This window comes from Triticum aestivum, chromosome 5B (assembly GCF_018294505.1).
Source record: "Triticum aestivum cultivar Chinese Spring chromosome 5B, IWGSC CS RefSeq v2.1, whole genome shotgun sequence".
NCBI lineage: Eukaryota > Viridiplantae > Streptophyta > Magnoliopsida > Poales > Poaceae > Triticum > Triticum aestivum.
In genome coordinates, this window is record NC_057807.1 from 627,558,831 (window position 1) to 627,582,695 (window position 23,865).

A 23,865-nucleotide genomic window follows, 5' to 3' on the forward strand; every position below is an offset into this window, starting at 1 on the left:
ATGCATTACATGACAAGTAAGAGCGCTCTGTGCCCTAACGCGATAGTACATGGTACTGGCGAATGTGGAATACATCCGGGAAAGTATCCCTGGTGTTTCGCGTTTTCGCACAAGAGAACCGGAGGGGGAAAGTTGCGTGTTCGCTATTCTAGGGATGTGTGGCGGATGAACAGGCTGCATATTCAGATTCGTCTCATCGCTCTGAGCAACTTTCATGTACAAAGTTTTTCCATCCGAGTTACAGATTATTTTATATTAATTTTTAAAGTTTTAAACCATTTTCTAATTTCTGGATTTAATTTAATTCAAAACTAAATTAGTATTTAAATGCTATGGGTACACAAGAAGTGTACCCAGAAGTGTGCACCTAAGGCTGACAGGTGGGGACAGTTGACTAAGTCAACTGCCCAGTCAGCAGGTCCAGTCAGCAGCCAATAGGGTGTTGACTGGTCAAACCTGGCTAGTAGGACCCACTGGTCAGTGACAAGGACTGTTCACAGGGTTTTAGTTAATCTAATTAGACTAATTAGTGAGATGGGACCAGGCTATCAGTGGTTCATTTTTTTAACAGAGTTTTATTTAACCAATCTGATTAATTAGTGAGGTGGCCCCACGTGTTGGTGGCTATTAGGGTGCCGGTTAGTGCTAATTAGTGTTTAGGTCAAAATAATCTAGGCGGGCCCACACGTCAGTGAGCCAGCCTGTTGGCTTAGGCGTGCATGCGCTATGCACGCCGGCGAGGCACAGGGGATGACGGAGGTGCTCGGGAGCACAACTCTGGTGATGGGAGGGCGCGTTGAAGGACTCATGGAGCGGGAGCCACGGCGGAAATGCCTGTGCATGGGTGGCCGGAGTAGCGAGCGGTTGTGGGCGCGGCCTCGTGCGACCGAGCGCGTGTGGGTGCACGGCCAAGCGGGGAAGGAACAAGGCGGGGGCGCGATAGGGGAGGACCGGGGCGGGGCCAGTGCATGAGGGTGCACGGTCATGCGTGGCCGTGGCCGGGCGTTGTAGCGGCAACAGAGGAGGGGGTGGGGGGTGGGGAAGACGGGCGGTGCTCACGTTCGTCGTGAGTAGGGGCGGTGCGGCTCGAGGTCGGCCGGTGAGGAGGATGACGGGGACAACATGCGGCGGTCGAGGCGGAGAGGCGGTCCGGCGAGGTCCTCGAGCGACGGTTATGTCGTACGGCGCCGGCGTCGATTAAGGGGGCGTCGGGCTCATTGCCCCGTCCCGATCCAGATCGGGTTGGGGAAGAGGAGCGAGGGGGAGGTGAGCCGGAGATGGGCGGCGAGGAGGAGGCCCGACGTCGAGCGTCGGCGACGGCGTCAGGCGCGCGAGGTTCTTCGGCGGCGGCAGCTCCAGATCGAAGGAGAGGGGGCCCGGGGAAGGAGTGGGGATCGGGAGGAGTGGGGGACTGGGGTGGTTAGGGTTTCAGTGTGGACCGGGTGGGGTGTAAGTAGGGGCAGCCTGGGCCGGCCTGGTGGCCCGATGGCCTGCTGGGTCGAGGCCCAGTTGGGGGGGTGGCCCTTGTTTTATTTTAGTTAGTTTGGTTTTCTGTTTTTTTATACTTTCCTTTTTCTTTATTTTCTTTTTTGTTTCTCTTTATTTACCTAACACTTTAGTTTTGTAAAAACACATAGGTTGTACCTAATTTAGTAAACTTAACTAAGTCACATTCCGAACATTTTTGTTTTAATGTTTGAAAACTTTGGTTGGTTGCCAAAAATTCAAATTTGAATTCAAATCATTTTGAACTAACGCGAGATTAGCGACATAACGGAGGTGACGTGGCATCATTAGCAGAGGTTACTGTCGCTTGATTTTCTGGGCGTCACACTAGGCGTGCCGCAAGTAGGAGGAGTCCTACCTGGGCTCCTAGTAGGATTCAGCCCCCCTTTCCTTTTACTGGAAGGGGGAAGAAGGGAAGAGAGGGGAAAGGAGGGAAAAAGAGGGCGCTGCCCCCTCCTCCTACTCCAATTCGGCCTCCTTCCTTGGGAGGGGGGGGGGGAACGCCACCCCTCTGTGGGCTGGTGTGCTCCCTCCTAAGGCCCATATGGCCCATATCTTCTGCCGGGGGGTTCCGGTAACCTACCCCGGTCCTCCGATATGTACCCAATACATTCCGGACACTTCCGGTGTCCGAGTACTATCATCCAATATATCAATATTTACCTCTCGCCTATTTCGAGACTCCTCGTCAAGTCCGTGATCTCATCCGGGACTCTGAACAACACTCGATCACCAAATCACATAACTCATATAATACAAATCGTCATTGAACGTTAAGCGTGCGGACCCTATGGGTTCAAGAACTATGTAGACATGACCGAGACACTGCTCCGGTCAATAACCAATAGCGGAACCTGGATACTCATATTGGCTCCCACATATTCTACAAAGATCTTTATCAGTCGAACCATTATGACAACATAAGTTATTCCCTTTGTCATCGGTATGTTACTTGCCCGAGATTCGATCGTTGGTATCTTCATACCTAGTTCAATCTCGTTGCCGACAAGTCTCTTTACTCATTCTTGTAATGCATCATCCCGTAACTAACTGATACGTCTCCAACATATCTATAATTTTTGATTGTTCCATGCTATTATATTATCTGTTTTGGATGTTTAATGGGCTTTATTATGCCTTTATATTATTTTTGGGACTAACCTATTAACCGAAGGCCCAATGCAAATTGCTATTGTTTTGTCTATTTCAGTGTTTGGCATAAAAGGAATATCAAATGGAATCCAGATGGAATGAAACATTCGCGAGGATCGTTTTTGGAACAAACGCAATCCAGGAGACTTGGAGTGGACGCCACGAAAGCAACGAGGTGGCCACGAGGTAGGAGGGCGCGCCCCCAGCCTCGTGGGCCCCTCGTGGCTCCACCGACCTACTTCTTTCGCCTATATATACTCATATATCCTGAAAACATCTAGGAGCACCATGAAACCCTATTTCCACCGCCGCAACCTTCTGTACCAGTGAGATCCCATCTTGGGGCCTTTTCCAGCGCTCTGCCGGAGGAGGAATCAATCATGGAGGGCTTCTACATCAACACCATAGCCTCTCCGATGATGTGTGAGTAGTTTACCATAGACCTTCGAGACCATAGTTATTAGCTAGATGGCTTCTTCTCTCTCTTTGGAGCTCAATACAAAGTTCTCCTCGATTCTCTTGGAGATCTATTCGAGGTAATTCTTTTTGTGGTGTGTTTGTCGAGATTCGATGAATTGTGGGTTTATGATAAAGATTATCTATGAAAAATATTTGATTCTTTTCTGAATTCTTATATGCATGATTTACTATCTTTGCAAGTCTCTTCAAATTATCAGTTTGGTTTGGCCTACTAGATTGATATTTCTTGCAATGGGAGAAGTGCTTAGCTTTGGGTTCAATTTTTTGGTGTCCTTTCCTAGGGATAGCAGGGGCAGCAAGGCACGTATTGTATTGTTGCCATCGAGGATAAAAAGATGGGGTTTATATCATATTGCTTGAGTTTATCCCTCTACATCATGTCATCTTGCCTAACGCGTTACTCTATTCTTATGAAATTAATACTCTAGATGCATGCTGGATAGCGGTCGATGTGTGGAGTAATAGTAGTAGATGCAGAATTGTTTTGGTCTACTTGTCACAGACATGATGCCTATGTTCATGATCATTCCTAGATATTCTCATAACTATGCGCTTTTCTATCAATTGCTCGACAGTAATATTTTCACCCACCATAGAATATGCTATCTTGAGAGAAGCCACTAGTGAAACCTATGGCCCCCGGGTCTATTTTCCATCATATTGTTTTCCTATCAACTAGCTATTTCTATCGTTGTTTATTTTGCAATCTTTACTTTCCAATTGATACAACAAAAATACCAAAAATATTTATCTTATTATCTTTATCAGATCTCACTTTTGCAAGTGGCCATGAAGGGATTGACAACCCCTTTATCACGTTGGTTGCAAGGTTCTTGATTGTTTGTGCATGTAATAGGGACTTGCGTGTAGTCTTCGACTGGATTGATACCTTGGTTCTCAAAAACTGAGGGAAATACTTATGCTACTTTGCTGCATCATCCTTTCCTCTTCAAGGGAAAACCAACACATGCTCAAGGATTTCTGGCACCATTGCCGGGGAGATTTGCGCCAAGTCAAGTCAAGAATTTATCTCCCGTCAACTAGCCATTTCTAGCGCCGTTGCCGGGAGATCTACGCACCAGTCAAGACGTACCAAGTACTCATCACAAACTCTTCTTCCTCGCATTACATTATTTGCCATTTGCCTCTCGTTTTCCTCTCCCCCGCTTCACCTTTGCCTTTTCTTCGCCCCTCTTTCGTTCGATCTTGTGTTACCATGTACCTTCTTTTTGCTTGCACCTTTGCTTGCTAAAAGTTTATGGATCCTCGTCCACTTGCTAATCTCTTTAAGAGATCCAATTATGATGAACCTATTGCTAGTGAGTTGAATGCACTAGATTATCTTTATGAGGTTTTCTTGAAATTCGTGAATCTAAAAATTGTGATGAAGTACTTTATGAAGCGATTCACGATAGATCTTTGAATAAAAAAGCATGATTGCAATGATTTTATTATAAATTCTATTGATGTAAATTGTGCTAATATTATGCAAAACCCTAAGCTTGGGGATGCTAGTTTTGCTATGTCTACTACTTGTTGCAATGATCATGATTGGGGTGATTCTTCTTGTGATCTTGAAAATTTATTTAAGCCCCATGATGAATATGAGATTGATAATAGTGTTTGCAATAATATTGAAAGTGGGTTTGGAAGAGTGTTAACTTTAGATCCCACATATTTTGAGAATGTTCAATCTTATGGTATTTTTGATAAAAGTGGGTTTGGAGAGGTCATGACTTTAGTTAATGATAATCCCACTATTTTGGAAGAGTGTCAACTTCCCATGCATGCATATGCTAAATTTTGCTTGCTATGATAATTTGTTTGCTTATAAAATGCCTATGCATATGAAGTATGTTAGACTTAGATGTTTTTATCACGTGTTCTATGATGCTCTCTTTGTGCTTTAATTCTTGTCTTTGATGTGAGCATCATTAAATTATCAATGCCTAGCTAGGGGCATTAAACGATAGCGCTTGTTGTGAGGCAACCCAATTTCATTTGTTTTCCTTGCTTTTTGTTCCTGTTTAGTAATAAATAATTCTTCTAGCCTCTGTTTGGATGTTTTTTTATGTTTTAATTAGTGTTTGTGCCAAGTAGAACCAATAGGATCTTCTTGGGTGATAGGTTTTTGATCTTGTTGTGAACCAACACATGAAAATAAGTGTTAAAATTCACCAGAACGTGATAAAGTACCAATTCTTTTTGCAGTAGATAAATATACAAATTATGCAGGTTTTCCGAGTTTTTCATAATTTTTGGAGTTCCAGAATTATTCGAACAAATCAGATTGCTACAGACTGGTCTGTTTTTGATAGATTCTGTTTTTCATGTGTTGTTTGCTTATTTTAATGAATCTATGGCTAGTATCAGGGGGTATGAACCATAGAGAAGTTGGGATACAGTAGGTTTAGCACCAATATAAATAAAGAATGAGTTCATTACAGTACCTTAAGAGTGTGGTTTGTGGTCTTATACTAGCGGAGCTCATGAGATTTTCTGTTGAGTTTTGTGTTGTGAAGTTTTCAAGTTTTTGGGTAAAGATTTGATGAATTTTGGAATAAGGAGTGGCAAGAACCTAAGCTTGGGGATGCCCAAGGCACCCCAAGGTAAAATTCAAGGACAACCAAAAGCCTAAGATTGGGGATGCCCCGGAAGGCATCCCCTCTTTCATCTTCGTCCATCGGTAACTTTACTTGAGGCTATATTTTTATTCACCACATGATATGTGTTTTGTTTGGAGCATCTTGTATGATTTGAGTCTTTTATTTTTAGTTTACCAAAATCATCCTTGCTGTACACATCTTTTGGAGAGACACACATGAATTAGAATTTATTAGAATAATCTATGAGCTTCACTTATATCTTTTGAGCTAAATAATTTTGCTCTAGTGCTTCGCTTATATCTTTTAGAGCACGGTGGTTGTTTTATTTTATAGAAAGTATTGATCTCTCATGCTTCACTTATATTATTTTGAGAGTACCTTAGAATAGCATGGTAATTTGTTTTGTCTATAAAATTAGTCCTAATATGATAGGCATCCAACATGGGTATAATAAGAACTTTCATATAGAGTGCATTGAATACTATGAGAAGTTTGATACTTGATGATTGTTTTGAGATATGAAGATGGTAATATTAAGGTTGTGCTAGTTGAGTAATTGTGAATTTGAGAAATACTTGTGTTGAAGTTTGCAAGTCTCGTAGCATGCACGTATGGTAACCGTTGTGTGACAAATTTGAAACATGAGGTGTTCTTTGATTGTCATCCTTATGAGTGGCGGTCGGGGACGAGTGATGGTATTTTCCTACCAATCTATCCCCCTAGGAGCATGCATGTAATGCTTGGTTTTTTCTGACTTGTATATTTTTGCAATAAGTATGTGAGTTCTTTATGACTAATATCGAGTTCATGGATTATACGCACTCTCAACTTTCCATCATTGCTAGTCTCTTCGGTACCGTGCATTGCCCTTTCTCACCTAGAGAGTTGGTGCAACCTTCGCCGGTGCATCAAAACCCCGTGATATGATATGCTCTATCATACATAAACCTCCTTATATCTTCCTCAAAACAGCCACCATACCTACCTATTATGGCATTTCCATAGTCATTCCGAGATATATTGGCATGCAACTTTCCACCGTTTCATTTATTATGACACGCTTCATCATTGTCATATTGCCTTGCATGATCATGTAGTTGACATCGTATTTGTGGCAAAGCCACCATGCATAATTTATCATACATGTCACTCTTGATTCATTGCCCATCCCGGTACACCGCCGGAGGCACTCATATAGATTCATATTTTGTTCTAGTATCGAGTTGTAATCTTCGAGTTGTAAATAAATAGAAGTGTGATGATCATCATTAATAGAGCATTGTCCCAAAAAAAGGAAAAACAAGAAGAAAGGCCAAATAAAAAAAGGCCAAAAAAATAGAAAATAAATAAAAGGGACAATGCCACTATCCTTTTTTCCACACTTGTTCTTCAAAGTAGCACCATGGTCTGTATGATAGAGAGTCTCTTATTTTGTCACTTTCATATACTAGTGGGGATTTTTCATTATAGAACTTGGCTTGTACTCCCTCCGTCCGAAAAAAGTTGTCTTCGTGGCGTTTTTGCAAAAAAAACCTCTCCAAACTCCGGACACAACACACACTCCTCTTCTTCTCCAATCGATAGACCCCGCTGCTCCGACACGGGCGCATGGACGCTGGAGCTCCCCTACTCATCTTCACCGTGCTGCTCCCTTGCTCTCTTGCACGTCCTCCGCCGCCGCCGCGGCTACCTATGCCGTCGCTCCCTCCGGCCTCACGCAACTCCCCTGCCCCGCCCCCTTGCCTGCCTCCCAAATCTCCCCTCTTTCACCCCCAAAATCATTTCTTCTTCCTCCTGCTGCGTCTCCTTCTTGCGTGCGACAGTGACACGTCCTCCGCGTTGCCCTCGACGCCGGAGGAGGCATGGGGAAAGCAGCAGTGGCTTGCGCTGCGCTTGCGCCACCTCAGGTGCGCGTGGGCCTACGCACCGGTCGCCGCCTCAGCCATGCGCTAGTACACAAAGGAGGAGGAAGGGGATTCCGTTCGCCACCTCGGCCGTGCTCCTCGAGTCCCTGTTCTTTGGGCCCCTCCTCACCTCCCTCATCAAGAAGCAAAACAACACGGCACAGGTCCTCTCCTCCCTTGCCAGCTTTCATATTTTTTGAAATTATTTTGTCCAGCAACTCTGTGCTTTTCTTCTGTTGATTCTGGTCTTGTTATGTTGGGGGCAAGAAGATGCTGCAGCGCACTGTGATCCCTGACCTGCCGTAGGGTTCTTCCTGGAGTACCCTCTCTCTGTCTGTACAAGCAAAAGCAGCTATGAGAAACTCTTCATTCAGTTAAGTTCTACAGATTTTTTGTCTCCTTGAATTTTGTATAGTTGAGATAGATGTTCTACTTCTTTCATTCGGTCAGGTTCTACTGAAACATTTTGCAGAAACAATGTTCTACTGAAACTGAAAAAAGGAACAGAACCACACTCGAATAATTGTACCCCTCCTTAATTCTTCAATAGATTTAGAAATGTTTAGTCTTTGAATGTTCACTGCATTAGTAAATCTTGTCTTTCCTAAAAACGTAATTTGTATATTAAGTCTTTGCTAAACAGAAATTGTAAATCTTATCATAACAAATGTTCATTCAGAAGTGTTCAGAAATCTTCAGTTTTTTATCATGAAATATTCAGTTTTTTGCTCTCTAAATTGTGTCTTTTTTGCTCATTCAGTGCTCAGTCTAATGTAGATAAAATCAATGTCTTGAGTATGAATATTGCCAACTCTATTCAAAGTCTTAATTAGTTCCCAATTTTTGAAGTACATTATTTCCTGTCTTAGTAAAGTGTTCTAGACATCAGGGTAGGAGTTAACTGAATTTACACTACTGATAATCAGTGAACTGAAGTTTCAATGTACTGTCCAACAGTTCCTGTCTGCACTAGAGCATAGAAGGATTTATAACATTGTCACACACCAAGGTATCTGCAAGTCTATCCCAAATATCTGCAAAATCTATGCCAAGGAAGTGTTTGTGCATCGGATCCTGTTCCTCTCCACCACTGAAGTATTGTACATAATTTATTTTTAAGATCATAAGACACAGCAAACTCTGTTCTTTGGTCTAAAGGTGGTTCTTGTAATTGTCAAAATACTCTTCTGTTGTCTGGATCCAATGCTTAGTATCATCTCCTTCAAATTCAAGTATACTGAATTTTGCAGATTTGATAGTAGCAAGAGTTCTTGTGTTGTCATTAGGACTTTGGCATCTAGTTCTTGTGGTCTTGTGACCATGTTCAAATAGGTCATGTTCAGAGGCGTAGTACACTTGCTCAGTTCTTTGCTGGTCGTAAACAGGGGCTTGGTTTTGTGCCTGCATGGCTGGGATGTCTGCAAGGTGCTATTGTGTGATGTTGCAAACGTAGAAGAAGATTCAGTTCACTTATGTTAACATTCAGTTAACTGGTGAATATTGGACATTGAGGGACACATTCAGTTAACTTGTGTGTTAACTGAATCTTTTTTGCAACATTCCTGCAGACTACATGATGCATCTTTGGTGTTTTTACATCAGTACAAAAATGTGATTTTAATGCTAATGCATCTTTGTATAGCCTTTGTCCTGGATTATTTCTCTAGCTTTGTATCCACTGACTGAATTTCATCTACAGCTTGAGAACAACAAATTCAGACTCACAGCAGCAAATTGAACAACAACAGTAGCAGAGGCGGGCGGGGCAGGCTCACCAGCACAAGCATGAGTGGCAGCGAGGCGAGGCATGGAAAAGGCAAAAACTGCATCAGAGGTCCGCGGCGTCAGTGTCGCCCACCAGTAGCAGCATCACAGGCGGGAGTGGCCCGAATTGTCCACGGTGCCGGCGGCTGAAGCAGACAAAATCGGAGGCGCCGGTGGGTGAAGTAGACAAAATTAGAGGCGCAGGTGGGCCGCGAAGGCGGGCAAACGTTCGCGGCGACCGTGGCCTACCGTGGGCGGCGACCTTCAATGGGGCCGTCGGCGTAGCTCGAGGCGGGCGCCAGCGCAGGTCGCCTTCATGGCACAGTGCAGGTGGGAAGCCGTGGCGCAGGTCCAAGCGGGCGGCGGCGTTGTTGTTGGTCACACGCTTGGACGCGACGTAGGTCCCGGTGGGCGGCGGCGCAAGTGGGTAGCCGGCGATGGCTGCAAGGCGCGGGCGACGGGGGAGGAGGAAGGAAAGAGATGGAGTTCTTCGTGACGTGTTTAAAACTCTGTGGGTTTTGAAAAAAAAACAAATACACTGCTCCGTGGACAACTTTTCCCGAACGGAGGGAGTATATTCCAACAACGGGCTTCCTCAAATGCCCTAGGTCTTCGTGAGCAAGCAAGTTGGATGCACACCCACTTAGTTTCTTTTGTTGAGCTTTCATACATTTATAGCTCTAGTGCATCCGTTGCATGGCAATCCATATTCCTTGCATTGACATCAATTGATGGGCATCTCCCTAGCCCGTTGATTAGCCGCATCAATGTGAGACTTTCTCCTTTTTTGTCTTCTCCACACAACCCCCATCATTATATTCTCTTCCACCCAAAGTGCTATGTCCATGGCTCATGCTCATGTATTGCGTCAAAGTTTAAATAAGTTTGAGATTACTAAAGTATGAAACAATTGTTTGGCTTGTCATTGGGGTTGTGCATGATGAGAGCATTTTTGTGTGACAAAAAAAGCATAGCGAAACTATATGATTTTGTAGGGATAAGCTTTCTTTGGCCATGTTATTTTGAGAAGACATAATTGCTTCGTTAGTATGCTTGAAGTATTATTATTTTTATGTCAATATTAAACTTTTATCTTGAATCTTTCGGATCTGAACATTCATGCCACAATAAAGAGAATTACATTGAAAATTATGATAGGTAGCATTCCACATAAAAAAAATCTGTTTTTTACCATTTACCTACTCGAGGACGAGCAGGAATTAAGCTTGGGGATGCTTTGATATGTCTCCAACGTACCTATAATTTTTCATTGTTCCATGCTATTATATTATCTGTTTTGGATGTTTAATGGGCTTTATTATGCACTTTTATATTATTTTTGGGACTAACCTATTAACCGAAGGCCCAGTGCAAATTGCTGTTTTTTTTGCCTATTTTAGTGTTTCGCAGAAAAGGAATATCAAACGGAATCCAGACGGAATGAAACCTTCGTGATGATCGTTTTTGGAACAAATGCAATCCAGGAGACTTGGAGTGGACGCCAAGGAAGCAATGAGGCGGCCATGAGGTAGGAGGGCGCGCCCCCACCCTCGTGGGCCCCTCGTGGCTCCACTGACCTACTTCTTTCGCCTATATATACTCATATACCATGAAAACATCTCGGAGCACCAGGAAACCCTATTTCCACCGCTGCAACCTTCTGTACCCGTGAGATCCCATCTTGGTGCCTTTTACGGTGCTCTGCCAGAGGGGGAATCGATCATGGAGGGCTTCTACATCAACATCATAGACTCTCCGATGATGTGTGAGTAGTTTACCACAGACCTTCGTGTCCATAGTTATTAGCTAGATGGCTTCTTATCTCTCTTTAGATCTCAATACAAAGTTCTCCTTGATTCTCTTGGAGATCTATTCGATGTAATTCTTTTTGCTGTGTGTTTGTCGAGATCCTATGAATTATGGGTTTATGATAAAGATCATCTATGAACAATATTTGATTCTTTTCTGAATTCTTATATGCATGATTTAATATCTTTGCAAGTCTCTTCGAATTATCAGTTTGGTTTGGCCTACTAGATTGATCTTTCTTGCAATGGGAGAAGTGCTTAGCTTTGGGTTCAATCTTGTGGTGTCCTTTCCCAGTGATAGCAGGGGCAACAAGGCACGTATTGTATTGTTGCCATCGAGGATAAAAATATGGGATTTATATCATATTGCTTGAGTTTATCCCTCTACATCATGTCATCTTGCCTAATGCGTTACTCTGTTCTTATGAACTTAATACTCTAGATGCATGCTGGATAGCGGTCGATGTGTGGAGTAATAGTAGTAGATGCAGAATCATTTTGGTCTACTTGTCACGGACGTCATGCCTATGTTCATGATCATGCCTAGATATTCTCATAACTATGCGCTTTTCTATCAATTGCTCGACAGTAATTTGTTCACCCACCATAGAATATGCTATCTTGAGAGAAGCCACTAGTGAGACCTATGGCCCCCGGGTCTATTTTCCATCATATTATTTTCCTATCAACTAGCTATTTCTATCATTGTTTATTTTGCAATCTTTACTTTCCAATCTATACAACAAAAATACCAAAAATATTTATAAGTCATGAAGAAAGCAATATCAATAAAACTTAACGATCATTATGCTAAGTTAATGGATGGGTCTTGTCCATCACATCATTCTCCTAATGATGTGATCCCGTTCATCAAATGACAACACATGTCTATGGTTAGGAAACTTAACCATCTTTGATTAACGAGCTAGTCTAGTAGAGGCTTACTAGGGACACTGTGTTTTGTCCATGTATCCACACATGTATCAAGTTTCCGGTTAATACAATTCTAGCATGAATAATAGACATTTATCATGATATAAGGAAATATAAATAACAACTTTATTATTGCCTCTAGGGCATATTTCCTTCATGCTGGTCTTGCACTTGCGTCATCCAACTCCTATGACATATTCGACTCACCAAATGAAGGAACTAGAAGATGCTTCATGGCTAAAGGCCCTAAGGTATCACACCCCGAGTATGTTGATTTCAATAGTGATGAAGATGATTTGCTAGGTGATGATGATTTACTTGTTGACAACACTAGTGATGAAAACTTTTATGAAATTGCTATTAATCATGCTAATCAAGATAAAACAAATGATAATGATAAGAGGGAGATTGAGCGTCTAACTAAAGAACTAAACACTCTTAAGTTAGCTCATGAAACTACATTAGAGGATCATCGAGAGCTATTAAAGACTCATGAGAAGCTACACTTTAAGAAGCTCAATTTAGAGCAAGAGCATGGGTTCTTAAAAGCAATCAATGATGATCTTCGAAAGAAAAGTTCTTCTTACATTGCCAAGCATTTACTCTTGTCTACTTACATGCCACAAGTAAAATCTAGCAACAAGAGCAAGAAAGATTCTTCTTCTAGTAGTAACAATAATCATGCTAAATCCAATATTTTTTTGCTTCTAGTAGTTCTCTGGATTCCACTAATGATTCTCTTATCCAAGTTACACTTGAGCAAGAAAATAGCTTATTTAAGGGAATTATAAAGAAAGGTGTTTACAAGAGCGTTGTAGGAAGTAAGCAATTTGAGGAAATTGTACGCAAGCAAGGAAGGCACCGGAAGAATCAAGGTGTTGGTTTTGAACGCAAGTTCAATGCCAATGGAGTTGAGTGGGAAGAAGGTCAATACCCCAAGACAAAGTTTGTTCCTCAACAAGAGAAGTATGACCCTACTTATTTCAAGGGAACACAAGCACAAGATGATCTTCCACCACAAGACCACAAGCTAAAAGGCAAGGACAAGCTTCAAGAAGAGATTGATTCATTTGAAGAAGCTTCAAAAGCCTTGGTCAAGTGGGTTCCCAAGACTACATCAAGTTCTACTTCATCAAGTACGACTACAAGTCCAAGGATTCCCATCAAGTTGATGTGGGTCCCAAAGAAGAAGAACTAGAGAGTTCTTGAGGGTGACTCCGCCAACATACTTCACTCATATTCATTTTGGCAAGAAAAAAGTGCAATCAACTTCCACATCTTGCACTAGTTCAAGGAGTCACAAACCCTCTTGTTTGGTAAGACGAGGGACAAGGTAGCCTAATGCTTCCATGGACATCACCATATGTGTATTTGATTCTATGTCTATGGATATCCTTGTGTGTTCCTTATGGGACTAACCCATGTAGGTATTGAAAGTGCAACTAACTCCAATAGATTGCTCCAAATGATCTATATCAACATTGAGCATCCACATCTTCAACATCTACATGAAGTCATCATCGAAAAAACCTAAGGTTAGTTCATCCCTCTTAAGGGGGATATCACATCTAGGGGGAGCTTTGCTCTAAGAATTGCGCTAAAGCAACTCTAATGATGTGAACACAATAATGCTTTATGTAAAAGTGGTAACCCGACTTGTGCTTAAATGATGAGTATGACCTATGATAAAATGTTTTCATTTGACTCCTTAGTCAATATACTCATATATAGATGACCTAGTCATCGCCAATTGCTTGATAGATGCTAGAGTGTTTGTGCATGCTTTGCCACATATTTTATTTGCTATCTTATTGTGTGAGCATGTTGGTTGCATAATTTTCTCCATTCGAGGATATCCATTTGTTGCTTTGATTGTTTGGTTTTTATGTTGCAAAATGGATGGACAAGAATGCCTAAGTCCTCCCTCTAGCTATCTATGCTTTTCTCATCTCAAACTCTATTCATGCTACATCACAAAGTTTGAACAAGTCAAATTCGGACCCTCCGGGTGAGGAGCACTCGGAGCCACTGATCCGTCAAGGGCTTAAACTTCCAAAATCTCTTAATGCATCTCGGTCGGACCAACTCATCACACTCAGTCTCAACGAATTCATTAAGTTGATCTAGGTTTTCATCTCGGTGCAACCAATTTGAACAATTCGGTCACACCAACACTACTAGGGAAAACCTTATACACAGAACTTTAGCAGCAGCGCGTGCTAAAAAAGCATGCTGGTGCTAATTAGCAGTAGCACGCTGATGTAAACGGCACTGTAGATACAGTTGTAGCAGTAGCGCGCCTGATGATAAAAGCGCTACTACTAAAACTCCCACGGCTTAGCCGATAGGCTACACATTGTAGTAGTGATCTATGTCGAACTGCGCTACCGCTACTTGCTTTGTAGCAGCGTGTTTACGCTGAAAGGCGCTACTGCTAAAGGAAATAAAATTAAATAGAAATCAAATAGAAAAGTAAATGGAACTGAAAGAAATAGAAAAAGGTGAAAGGAAAAAATGTAAAGAAAAATAAATGAAAAAGGGAAAAAAGAGAAAGGAGTAGTGGTAGCGCGTATAGAGGAACGCGCTGTAGCTAGCTTAGCAGTAGCGCTCTTCCAGAAATGCACTACTGCTACTTCTGACTTAACCGCGCGGTTCGTTCTTCCCCACGGCCACTTCCCCCAAATACATCTCCTCCACTTTCGCCGCCGCCGTTGCCCATCGGCCACCGCACGCTCTCCTGTCGCTCTCCGCACACCCTCGACGCCGCCCCCGTCCCCACATTAGATGCCACCCCCACCCCTGCCCCTGACCTCGACGCCGCCCTCCGCCATGTGCCCGAGCCCTGACCCTGACCTCGATGCCGCCTGCCTCTCCCTCGCTGCAGGCACCCGAGGTGAGCATGCCTGCTCCTCCCCCTCCCCTACCTCTACCCAGGGTTCTTCAAAATTTAGTTGCATCAAATTAGTTAGGGTTCATCTATGGGTGGAAACGAATCAGATGCGGATGTTATCGGATACGGATGCGGCTCAGATGTTTTCTTAGATGATGAATAAACACTATTGTAATGCATAATAAAACGAGTAAAATTTGACCACTTATTTCACTTTTAAGTTGGATACTTGGAATATCCGCTACCACTTTCCACCCCTAGGTTCATCAAATTAGATGGTAATTAGGGTAGTAGTTCCTAGGTACTAATTAGTTAGTAAGAACTAGGTACTAATTAGGTACTAGTTTATTTTTATTTATAGTAAGTTCATTTTTAGTAAAAACTAGTTGAATTAATGGAACTAGTTGAATATGTCACATTCGTTGTTATTTTTTTAGTTAAAGCAATTTGTCCGGCATCAACGTCGATGATGCCTATCCCACATCCTTGTCGTCGACTCGGTGGAGGACGCCTTCTTGACCAGATGGGCCATGTCCGGGACTGGGCTCCGCCGGGCTTGTATTGGGAGGTGCTACACTATAAGAAATATGTCAACTTGTGACCTTATGTTAGTGACCCTGGAAGAATTGGTCATAGATCTATGACCATTTCAGACCAATTGGTCAAAAGCTGTTCGGGGGGCTCCAAACCCTAAACCATTGCGACCATTTTGGTCAAAAAGGTCATAATTTCCTTACATGAAATGGTCACAAAGCAAACAGGGCTGGTCCGCTGCCTTATTTCTAGTTGTTAACGACCAATATAGATGGTCATAGCCTTGTAGATTGTGGTGGGTTGTGATGACTAGGCACCATCTCATCAGTTTTGCCTATGTGTCATGTCCATGTGTCAATTTTTGCCCTAGGTTGTGAAGCAACCTATATTTCTGTTATTCCAAAAATTCCCAAATAATTCTCATAAATTTTTTGGATCATATCTTCATCAAATATGTCAAAAACCTTCCTTGCCTAGTTCAAAAATAACTCAACAATATTCATGTTCCTATTCTGTTCAGAGCAGCAGTTTGTGAAGGAAGTACCACTTTGGCATGTCCAAATAGTATCCATTTTCTACAGTGCTTTCCTATGCCCAAATAAGCATCCTCCACCAAATGCCAGCTCAATTCATTCATTATTTTGAGCCGAGCTTCAACATTTGTAGTTATGTCCAGAGTGGTAGTTTGCAAAGCAAGTACCACCTAGGCTCCTCCTTTTGAGGTGAAAATTTGTGAAGACGGTCTTCTTAGTAACCGATCATCCTCAGCCAAAACTCACACCCATTAGCCATGTACATTTCCCGTACCGCTAATCAAACACTTGGCTGCTAATTCATGTTTGAGCATCGATCGGTCTCCTCGTGAGAATGTTATGTTGTAATTTTCTTCCTAGCACCTACCCGGGGAGTGCCCAACCCACTAGACATGCCTAGGCTGCCCAGAACACATGGCAACGCCACGGTCACGCGGTGACCACGCGACGGGCATGCGAGCTTACGCGCTCTAGAGTTGGGGCCCTCGGCCCTCGGCCACCGTCCAAACCTCGATGTCTCGCCATCAAACCATGTATTTCTGATTAAATAGATACTTATTTACCTATAAATGATTTTTGTAAAAAATAAATAGCAAACTATGAGGCAGCTACAGTTCAAATTTGACCCGCTTCCAACTGAATCGGTGGGAATTTTTCTTTTTCACCAGAGGTGGATGAAAACTTTTGACACCCAACCATTTTGTCAATTGTGCATTAAATATGTCCTAGTATTTTATAAAGTTGATTAGGTCCAATTTTGCAACAAATATATTGTAGGTCCTTCACAAAAAAACTCATTTCAGGCACTCAAAAAATGGAAAATGTTTTTTTCATCCAAAGAAAATGAAAACTTCCTTAGGGAACATTGTTTGCCATTCCAATATGCACCCTTGTGCACAATATGAGATCATTTGAACAAACTATGCCATGAATGTGGCCATAAGATTGATCATTTGGCTTGAAAAGCCATGAATCTTCACACTTGATAGCTCATTTTTTAGAACACTTTTTTTAAATAATTACCGTATTACAAGTTTACTATTTTTCCTGGAAACTTGGTTACATATAATGACACAATGCGAAGGTAAATTTATGCGCATTTCAAAATGCGGTCAAAACGGCGGGCTTGACCGTTCCTAGCTAGTGGTTGAATCTTGGAAAACTTTTGATGTTTCTCTGATTAAATAGATACTTATTTACCTAGAAATGATTTTTGTAAATAATAAATAGCAAACTATGAGGCAGCTGCAGTTCAAATTTGACCCGCTTCCAGCTAAATCGGCGGGAATTTGTCTTTTTCACCAGAGGTGGATCAAAACTTTTGACACCCAACCATTTTGTCAATTGTGCATTAAATATGTCCTAGTATTTTATAAAATTGATTAGGTACAATTTTGCAACAAATATATGGTAGGTCCTTCACAAAAAAACTCATTTCAGGCACTCAGAAAATGGAAAATGGTTTTTTCGTCCAAAGAAAATGAAAACTTCCTTAGGCAACATTGTTTGCCATTCCAAGATGCACCCTTGTGCACAATATGAGATCATTTGAACAAAGTATGCCATGAATGTGGCCATAAGATTGATCATTTGGCTTGAAAGCCATGAATCTTCACACTTGATAGCTCATTTCTGAGAACACTTTTTTAAAAGAATTGTCGTATTATAAGTTTATAATTTTTCCTGGAAACTTGGTCACATATGATGACACAATGCAAAGGTTTTACAATTTTTTGTTTTTTTTAATTTTTTATGCCCGTTTCAAAATGCGGTCAAAACGGTGGGAATGACCGTTCCTAGCTAGTTGTTGAATCTTGGAATTTTTTTGGTGTTTCTATGATTAAATAGATACTTATGTACCTAGAAATGATTTTTGGAAAAAATAAAGAGCAACCTACGAGGTAGCTACAGTTCAAATTTGACCCGCTTCCTACTGAATCAGCGGGAATTTGTCTTTTTCACGAGAGGTGGATCAAAACTTTTTACACCCAACCATTTAGTCAATTATGCATTAAATATGTCCTAGTATTTTAGAAAACTGATTTGGTACAATTTTGCAACAAATATATGGTAGGTCCTTCCCAAAAAAACCTCATTTCGGACACTCGAAAAATGTAAAATGAATTTTCTTTGTAAATAAAATGAAAAATTCTTTAGGCAACATTGTTTGCCATTCCAAAGTGCACCCTGATGCAAAGTATGATATATTTTGAACAAATTATGCCATTCTAAAATGCACCCTCGTGCAAAAAATACAAGAGAAACAAATAGGAAAACACAATTACATAAGCTTTGTTCTTATTGGTTGAAATGTTTGTGCCATGGATCGATGACATGGCATCCATCCATCCATCCATCCATCCATCCTATATATCTAAAGAAAAAATAGAAAGAAAGAAAAAGAACCCCCACCCCCGGGGCAGCCCAACCACCCAAACCCTATCCCCTCCCCAGATCCATCATCACCGCCCCCTTCTCCCCCCTCATCCCCTCCAACCACCCAAACCCTATCCCCTCCCCAGATCCAATCTCGCCACCGGCCTCACTCTCCCTCCTCATCCCGCTAGCGCACGATCCCTCCACGGCCGCTCCCGCCCATGGCGAACCTCGTCGCCTCCCCTCCCCGCTCTCCCTCCCGGCCCCGACCTTCCCGTCCCGCCACCTCACCACCCCCACCACGACCACGGCCTCCACCACCAATCCGCCATGCCGCCATCGCTCCGCCTGCTGGCCCTGGCAATCACCCTCCTACCCGCCGCGCCCCAGCCACCGCCGGGGTCGGCGGCTGAGCCGTAGGAGGACGACGCCAAGTGCCTCAGCGGCGTCAAGAGCGACCTCAAGGACCCCGAGGGCCACCTCTCGTCCTGCAACACCTCGGCAGGTGCCGTCTGCGACTTCTCCGGTGTTCTCCTGCTAGAACCCACAAGAGTCGCGCATCCTCGTCGTCTCCCTCTCCGGCTTCGGCCTCCAGGGCAGAATCCCACCCGCGCTCCAGTACTGCCGCTCTGCCAACACGGTCGACCTCTCCTCCAACGCGCTGGAGGGCCAGATACCCCCCGCGCTCTGTGACTGGATCCCCTTCGTCGTCAACCTCGACCTCTCTGGCAACGGCCTCACCGGCTCGCTCCCCTCCGAGCTCGCCAACTACCGCTTCCTCATCTCGCTCAAGATCAGCCACAACGCCTTCTCTGGCCAGATCCCCGCCTCCCTCGCATGCCTCGCCGCTCAACAGGTTCGTCGCTGCGTTTGCCACTCCAGTCCAGGGTAGGAGTAGCTCTTGTTCGAGATCTGATCTACTAGAACTGAATTGCTCCCCTGTTTTGCTGTGGTTGTATGCTCTGTGGTCACTCGTGCGTGTTGCATACCTGCAGATTAGGACCAAAATTTGAGCAGTTTCAGTCGTGCAGATTATAACTGAATTATGCCCTGCTTTGTTGTAGTCGTATGCTTTTGATCCTGAATGCCACCTGCTGCCGTAGTTTCTGCATATTGAGGACTGCATGAAGGTCTGCTTTTGTGTGTCTATTCCTGCAAGTATTTTATTTATCTCCTTGCTCATCTCTGACACCATATGTTGTGCATGCAATCAGGGGAGTTCTTGCTCCGCTCGGAAGGAGTTGTCGTTGCTATGGAAGCCTCTGAGCTCTTCTTCTACTACCTATTGCTGCTGCTGCTGGGTCTCTGCAGCTACAGGGTCGGTAATCCATCTATGTTTATTTTCTATGGTCTGAACTCTGTTTCTCTGCAGGCCCTAAATCTCTCATTGTCTTGGTTGTTGCTTACTACAAGGAATCCACTATTGTTGACAGACGATGAAGGGCTTCTTACGGGCTGCTGCTCTAATGGAAGGTACACGACAAGCATGCTTCAATATGCTACAGTTTGCTAGCTGTTGACATGCATCCTTCAAGATGCACCTCTAACTCTAAGAATAATAAATGTTCCTGCATGGATAGCTGACTGTTTAGGGAATTTCTGTGACGATGATGTCGTGCTGGGCAGAGGATGTGAAACATTTAGACTGCCACGGCCTTTCCGGTCTCTGATGATCTAAAATCAAGCATTTTTAAAATTGATGCCTAGCATGCCATCAACGTGTTTTTGCTCCTCATCTAGAGATGCATCTCTCTGTGTTGGTGTGATATAATGTAGAGGAGTTGCATGTGAATCGTTTGTCAATTGAGCATATGGTGTTACAAGGAGATGCTAGTAATATTTTTCGTCGTTGAAGTATCTTAAACTGAGCTTTTAAAAACTGATGCTTGGTTGATCTAGTTCTAGGTGGGTGAGAGTCTACTGTTGTTGGTGCTGTGTAGTCATTTCTTTTTACGTCTTTGAAGAATAAAAAAGATGAACATTTCTCCGGAAAATGTCTGAAGTAGTTGCTGCTGTGTAGTCATCTGACTAGTTTGTACTTAGTCACTAGTTTGTATCCATCTTTGGTTTGTTATTTCTTCTAGTTCTGCTACTAGTTGTTGTGTACTCCTAGTGCTGTAGTAATACAGAAATATTAATGCTCAAATATGATGATCTGGCCTGCAGCGCACCTACAGTTTTCATTTCTATGATCAGTGTAGAGAGTTGCACATGTCAGTATATTGTATACTAAAAAAACCCTAGCTAGTGAGAACATTTTAGTCACTCCATGAACGCATACTAGTTAGTGTTAGTCATACTATTTATGTACATCTCATTTGCTGTCAATTCTTGCTTATAAGTTATTGGATACCTCATTGGCTACTGTTTGATGTTTTGTACACATTCTTATTCTTATATGTTCATTCTTGTTTTTTGCCAAGGTTCTGTGAATATGCATTGGAAACATCTAGTGTTCTGCTATAATTGGTCTCTAAAACATCTACTCATTAATTTGAAGTTGTTTGAATCTGTTGCTTTATGATACATTCGATCCATAAATCCGCATTTCTGTGAAATTTTGTTAAATATATATTTTCTAGATTGTCTATACACTAAACCTGGAGGTTTGAATATCTACTCCAGTAATGAATATACACTAAACCTGCCTTTGTGTTCACCCTTTTACAGGAGCTCCAGGCTTAGGAAATTTCAAGTTCGAAGCGGCGTGTAGCCCTAGCAGCAAAGATTTGTTTTGTTTGACTGTAATAAACTGTAAATATTATAGTACTGCAATAGTAGGCATATCTGGGTTGTAATAGACTATGCACAGATTGTAATAGACTATGTACAGGAGCTCCGGGCCTAAGAAATTCTACATTTTTTCTGTTCTATTTAAAATATTGATTATTTGTGTGATATGAAGACGTGTGAAATGGAAACCTGATTAGTGGGCCCATTTTTGAAAATAATCTAAACAATGCTCACATTTTTGACATGTGGGACCAATATAGGAGATTATGACAAGTGGGACCCATCTGACTTGTGGGACCAGATTGAAAAATATATACTAAAAAACTAAAAAGGCCATGGCCCAAAATATAAAAAAGGCCAAATTGTTGGGCCAGGCCCATGTAGCTAGACAAAATTCATAGAAAAAATATATAGTAAAAAGGCTGAATTAATGGGCTCGGCCCATCTAAAGCACCGAAATGGACCGGGCTGAATCTTGTGCCACATCAGCTTGCCACGCTGGATGCCTAGGTGGCCTGGGGAGGTTGCTAGTGACCAAAATGCCACAGTGGACATATTTTGGTCATAAATGTCTTTGACCATTCCAGAAGAAAGGTGGCTATAGTCAGTTTACGACCGCCAGCTTTTGACCTTCTGTTTTTGGTCACAAAAAGGTCGCAAATGAAAAACCATGACCTTTCAGTGACCAATAGTGGTGGTCACAAGTTGACATATTTCTTGTAGTGCTACCTACTGGGGGCGCATCTTGGTGAGGAGTCAGCCCGTCGTTGACCCAAACCTTCTTTGGTGGCGGTCGCGTGGGCCAGTGATGGTCGAGAGGCTTGAGGACCCCGCGGAGGTGATACGTCACCGTATCCGCAAGGAGGACGCGCACGTCTGTCGCTACTTGGTTGCGCTGGAGCACAGGTTCTCCAATACCTGGCAGGTTCTCCAGGGATCTCACTGGAGCTATGATCCTGTGATGGTTCCTTCTCTTTGGGTGTCCACCGCCCGCGCCTATACCCGTCGTGCGCTAGGGTTTTAGTTGTATTAGTGATGTTATATGTATGATACTATTCGGGATGTATTAGTGATAATATTCTACGATGTACGGGCGCAAGAGATGATTTAGTTTTGCTTATTGAATGCATGCTAATTTGAATACTAATTTATTTTACGATTTGGTTTTGCTTATTGAATGCTCAAATTAGAGAACTACTCCTATTTTGAATGCTCAAATTGGAGAGCACTGTGCAAGGCGTATGCATCTGATTAGTTGCTAGCTTATAGGGTTTTTGTTTATTGAATGCATGCTAATTTGAATACTTATTTATTTTACGATTTGGTTTTGCTTATTGAATGCTCATGTCAATATGCGTCCTATAAGATATTCTGATATGTATATCTTGTGTTGCTCAAATAGGATATGTGCTTGCCCAAGTGGCCGGTCATGTTTGCAGGTTACACCTCCGAGTGGCCTATGTTTTGCCGGAGTGTTGATTCATTTCCGTTCCGGCAAATTTCAGGCGCTCGATATGTTCTATTTTAGCAAAGTTCATGCCAGATTTTTCCGTGAATTTTGGCATGACTTGTGCCAGAATATGTAGGAAATATTGAGTGCCCCGAATTTGTGTGTTGAGTATCCTGTTAGTTGGCTTCAATCAATTTTCAATTAATGTTTCAACTATGAACATAGGAAATGTCTGACGACGAAAAGGATTTCGGTATTTGCAAATACTGCGAAGACGAGCGTGCCCTGTGCGACAGAATCTTCCTAGATGATGATAGGCGCTTCAGCATGAAGCTGGACTAGAGCTTCGAAGTGGATACAGTAAGTCACAACGACAAGTCTTTTTTCGTAATTAAGCATGACATCTGCTTCATTTGCTTCAACTTATAATTTAATTTTTTTACCATTCTACTAGCGTATCCCCTGCCATGCAAGAGTTTTTGTCTAGGATAAGATAGATTTCAGTCGTATGGAAACTACTATGGAGGTAAAGGCAGTTTACTTGAAGACTGAGCATGGTTGTATTTTCCATGCAAAATTATACAACACAGACACCTACACCTATTTTTGATGCAAAACTTGGCAAGCACTATTCAAGACATGCATTTGAGCCTGATATGGTTATCACCTTTGATATTCGTCCGGAAGATGATATAGAAGGTAATATCGATATCTCGGTCGATGTGCAAATGCCTCAAGTTATACCATTATGTGAGTTTCTCAACCATATTTATGTCTTTGATATCATTTATTCAAAAATAGTTGACAACTAATTTCTATTGATAACTTATCTCCGTTCAAGCAAACATGTCCATCGCTTGGTAGACAGGACCTACTACTGTCCCGGGGCTGAACTAAACTACGAGGAGATAAGTCATTATGTTTCATGGCTTGAGGATCTTCATGATGTCAAGATAAATTATTTTTCTGGACTTAAAAATCTTAGTACTCAAAATGTGCGACCAATAGTGATTGTACTAAACTACGGTCACATCTATTTAGGAAAGATGGTAAGATTTTTACTATTTGTCCACAGTGCATCTTTTGCATAAATTATTTTTTAAGCTAAACTTCATTGCTAAGTATGTTACTATACGATGTTCTTCAACATGGACTCCCAATGAATGTTGTGTCTCATTGGATCGAGACTAAAGGTC

At 42.4% G+C, this 23,865-nt stretch overlaps 1 pseudogene; it reads left to right on the forward strand.

Moving 5' to 3' along the window:
* The first annotated feature begins 18,816 nt into the window (after positions 1-18,816).
* On the forward strand, positions 18,817-19,926 carry LOC123115137 (inactive LRR receptor-like serine/threonine-protein kinase BIR2; annotated as a pseudogene).
* The last annotated feature ends 3,939 nt before the right edge of the window (positions 19,927-23,865 follow it).